At 46.0% G+C, this 4,140-nt stretch overlaps 1 long non-coding RNA gene across 1 annotated transcript in view; it reads left to right on the top strand.

Annotated features, from left to right (window-relative positions):
• The window catches only part of LOC133215048 (uncharacterized), a 26,655-nt gene extending 23,958 nt beyond the window's left edge, over positions 1-2,697 (top strand). The window contains exons 6-7 of the long non-coding RNA XR_009726299.1: positions 1-50; positions 2,138-2,697. The exon at positions 1-50 is cut by the window's left edge and continues 24 nt beyond it. This is a non-coding gene — a long non-coding RNA (uncharacterized LOC133215048). The remainder of the gene's footprint in view (positions 51-2,137) is intronic.
• Positions 2,698-4,140: the final 1,443 nt, after the last annotated feature.

Genomic DNA, 4,140 nt, shown 5'->3' on the forward strand with positions numbered 1-4,140 from the left:
GAGTGACCGCAGCTCATCTATATTTTAACATCCTTGTTGGCCATGGTCAGGTAGGCACAGTACACGGGTGCTTGGAGGTAACTGCACAGGGATGGCCAGGTCACTGGACAGGGAGGGTGCTTGGGCAGGAGCTGCAATAACTAAGACAGGGCAGCAGCAGAGATTTCTGTGTCCCCCTGTGGAAGGGCCTTTCCACTCTGCTGGGGAGGGAGGACTTGTCCCTGTAGCTGCAGAGCAAGGAGAGCTGTGGGGGAGCAGGGATAGAGCTGGGGTGCTCTTCCCCACCTCCCCTTCCGGGTTGGGCTTTGTGGCAAGGGCTCTGCAGGTCCCATGTTCATCTGAACATGTCACCACAGCAGTTTTAGCGCAACTGCGAGTGGGGGGTTTGTGACTATTGTCACTGTAATTATCTGTCTGGTCAATAAAATGAAGGGTACTAAGCCCTGGGAGTTTGGGGGAATGAGTACTGACTTAATTACAGCAACCAAATCTCTCACATCTCTCCCATCCACTGAAACACCAGCCCACCTTCATGTGCTGCCCTTTAACAGAGCTGCCTATCATGCGTCTAAACAAACAAGTAGGGAAGACAGAGGGGAGATTGTTTGTCAGGGATGTGTCTTTGCGAGGGAGGAACAGCAATATCTGCAGGAGGGACTGAGGTGAAACCCAACATCAAAGGCAAGAGGCTGTCAGCACATTTAACTTTACAGAAACCCTTCTCCTAATAAAAAAGGAATGACCTCGTTACTACGGACACCAACAGTTCCCAGGGGAACACCGGGAGACTGCTGCCTGCACCTTTAATATTCACTTTACAAACAAATGGGAAACCTTGAAATAATTTCTGTGTTGTTCTTGGCAAGTTGTTAACAATGTTGTGTCCTTATAAAAATCATCTCAGGATTTATGTAGTGTGAGTTTACTTTTCATCTGCTGCTTTTCCTTGCCATCAATCTCCCTCCCTCTGACTGCCCGAGTCTCTGTGGGAAAGATAGAATGCCCAACGAGTGAGGTGCTGGCCATGCCAGGAGGTTCAGCAGGAGGCACTGCTAGGCTTGGCTTTGACTGCTGAGAGAGGACTAATTTCTGAAGGAGATGCTCTAAAGCTGGGCCTGGACCTGGACCACAGACAGCAAGCAGAGTTCCATCAGGAGACCGTGCCTGGGTGAAGGGTAGAGGGAGCTCTGAGCTGGCTGTGGCTCTGGGGAAGGGGTGCGGAGGGGACAGTGGGGCTGGTGGAGGCTGGAAGGATCCTGGCTGCTGCAGCCCTGCAGGCAGCCCGGTGTGAAGCTGCGTGGGGATGCAGGGTTGGCCAGGTCCGAGCTTTCTCCTCTCAGTTTCTCCCAGCAGGAGTCACCACAGGCAACAATGCCAGGAAAGCTAGTGTAGAGGAGATCTGTGTTTCTTCCAAGCCCCTGTGAAAGAGTGAGGGAGACAGAGAATATGTTGCTGAAACCAAAAGAATACTTGCAAAGTGTAAGGCCGTTCAGTCAGCCAAGTACCTCTGCAAATTACATGAGCAGTCTCTTATCACAGCCTAGGCTTTCTCCCCAAGTTACCACAGTCTCAGTGACCAGAAATCTTCCCAAATGTTTCCTTGGTGTTACATTTCCCGTGTGGTACCTGAGGGAGGGTTGACAGAATGGTTTCATTGACTCTTAGTGTGAGAAAATGCTCTGTAGTGGAAATAAGCCCTTACAGCTGACGCCTCAAGCTATTCAGTACCAGTCCACAAATTCTCACCCACACTTCAGCTAGTGTGCAGCCTGGGGGGTACCCCTTCCTCTGCTGGCATCTGCACACACTGATGTGCAGCATCAGGCACACCCCAACACACCCATGAAAATACAAATGTGCATATACATATGTAATTTAACTCCCATGTGCCCATCCATATACATACACAAAAGAGCTTGCTTCTGTGCATATCAGTTATGTTCCTCCTGAGTCATCTCCATTTGCTCATATATGGCCATCCACCACTGGTGGAAATTTGCTGCTGATTCTGACAGTTGTGTAGAACTCAACTTTATGCCTTGGGTTCATCCTTTATAGAGCCAGCCTTGAAACCAAACTGTGGGAAAGGTGGCCCTTATTTGAATATCTGTAATTCATACTTTACCTGCTTTTCTAGGTGTCTGCTTAGTCTCACTTCAACCCAGATTCATTTGGTCTGAGCCCAGGACTTCTGACTGTGGCTGAAAGGCAAAAGGCAAGGCCCTGCTGTTCCTCTAGGCTTCAAGCAGAAGGACGAAGTGCAGAAGAAATATAATGATGGCAAGTAGGCTGTGGGAATGACGCCGTTTATTGATACTCCAGGTATGAAAGAACCCACTAACGAGCAATTTATAAAAGACACTTTTGAGCCATTTTGAAGGAAATCACTGACTGCTGTGAGCAGGAAAGTGCAGACAGCTTCATGCAAGGATGAGCTGCTGCCCAGCAGCTGGCCTTTGCAGTTGTGAGCTGTGCAAGAACCATAAGCAGCTCCTTCCACATCCACACCCTCCTCTGTGGATGTCTGGCAGCAGGTATTTACCCTCTGCAGAATCCTGCCAGTCACCCACATCATGCGGGCAGAGCTAAGGTTCCACAGAGGTCTAAGCTAGCTGGCACCCCTGTCTTCTGCAGCTGGGCAGCAGTGAGGTATCTTTCCTTGTACCAGCTGAACATCTCTAATAGGCATGTGGATCTAGCATTTTTTCCCCCCGATCTTCTTCTTTTGTCCCAGAGATTCGAGTGGTAACGAACAAAATCCATTCTGAAGGTTTGTCGTCGTCCATTTGTTGTTTAAATCCTTGACTAAATGGTTCCTTGGAAGTGTAGAGAAAATGTTCTTTAAAGCACTGCAACTAGATCCAGGCAGTCTCTGACCAACTGCTACTTCTTTGCAGCCTGAATTTCATGTAGAGTGGAGCTGGAAATTTTGTCTTTCTCTTTGTAGAGACCTTAGAAATCTACATACTAGACACGACAAGAAAAGCCAGATATTAATACAAAATGATGGCCAGTATTCTCTTTTCTTGAATGATGTAAATATGTTGTCCTTGGTAAATGCAAATGGAATTAACCTGTGTTAAACCTCAGAGCCAATGATATGAATCACTGCAATTCTGTTTTTTAAAGGTTCTAGAGACTTCTATGAAAACATACTTCATTGGGGTTTTCTCTTACCTTGTTCTGGCACACTTCCTTAATTTGATTCTCTGTTATGGCAAGTTTCATCCAAACACTAACAGGAATTTGAAGATGTTAATGAAAAAGGAAGATACTTCAAAGAGCAAGAGCACATTTGTGCACATGCTCACATATCTGTAAATAACCCTATATGTACTGGTGATCATTTTGAGTCTTTGGGGTGGCACACTGTCACAGCTCAACCTGTTGGCTCACATTACTGCCAGCAAGTGAAAAGTAGGAGGATGGACTTGCAAAGACCATCCTCAATGACTTCACTGAATTCCCAGGTAGACTTTTACATGCACATCTAACCTTGAGCAAAGGTACAGGTAGGCAGTGAATTAAAAAATAGCCAGATATGTGCCCAGAATTGCAAGTGCAAGTGGGCATACAAAGGTCCATGTGCTACAGCATAAGGGAAGATGGCTTGTAACTAGTGGTTCAAAGAGACAATAGGAAATCTGGGGTCACTGCCTTGCTCTGCCACAAATTTCCATGATGGTGTTGCCCTGTTTACTTAATTTACCTGTTCTCTGTTCTCCAGCTAAGGCAAGGAGGCAATAGTACCTCCTTAATGGTCTTGTACCTTGAGACTGTGAAAAGGGAGGACTTAACCTTCCCTGTATTTGTATACTCCTGAATGAGTCCATAGTAGAACTGCCCAGGTCTTCTGGTGGTCCCCAAAGGAATTATATCAAATATCTGCACCAACAATAAAACTTTACAATGTCTGCCCATTTAGGGTTGAAGGATATATTTCATTTAACAACCTGGAATATAAAGTTTTCCTATAGTTTCAAGTCCTAATTTCTTGCTTTTTTGGTTTTTTAGGTCATTGAAGTAATATTCAGAAGGTTCATCTCCTCGTTTTAAATCAAGAGAGCGTCTAACTTAAAAAGTAACTATCTCATTCCGATTTTCTTCTGGATCACTTTTGGGTCTTTCTTCCTCCAGCTA

The sequence above is a fragment of the Neopsephotus bourkii genome, unplaced genomic scaffold, assembly GCF_033783945.1.
Source record: "Neopsephotus bourkii isolate Nb327-2 ecotype Australia unplaced genomic scaffold, CSIRO-AGI_Nbou_v1 NB_951, whole genome shotgun sequence".
Classification (NCBI taxonomy): Eukaryota; Metazoa; Chordata; class Aves; order Psittaciformes; family Psittacidae; genus Neopsephotus; species Neopsephotus bourkii.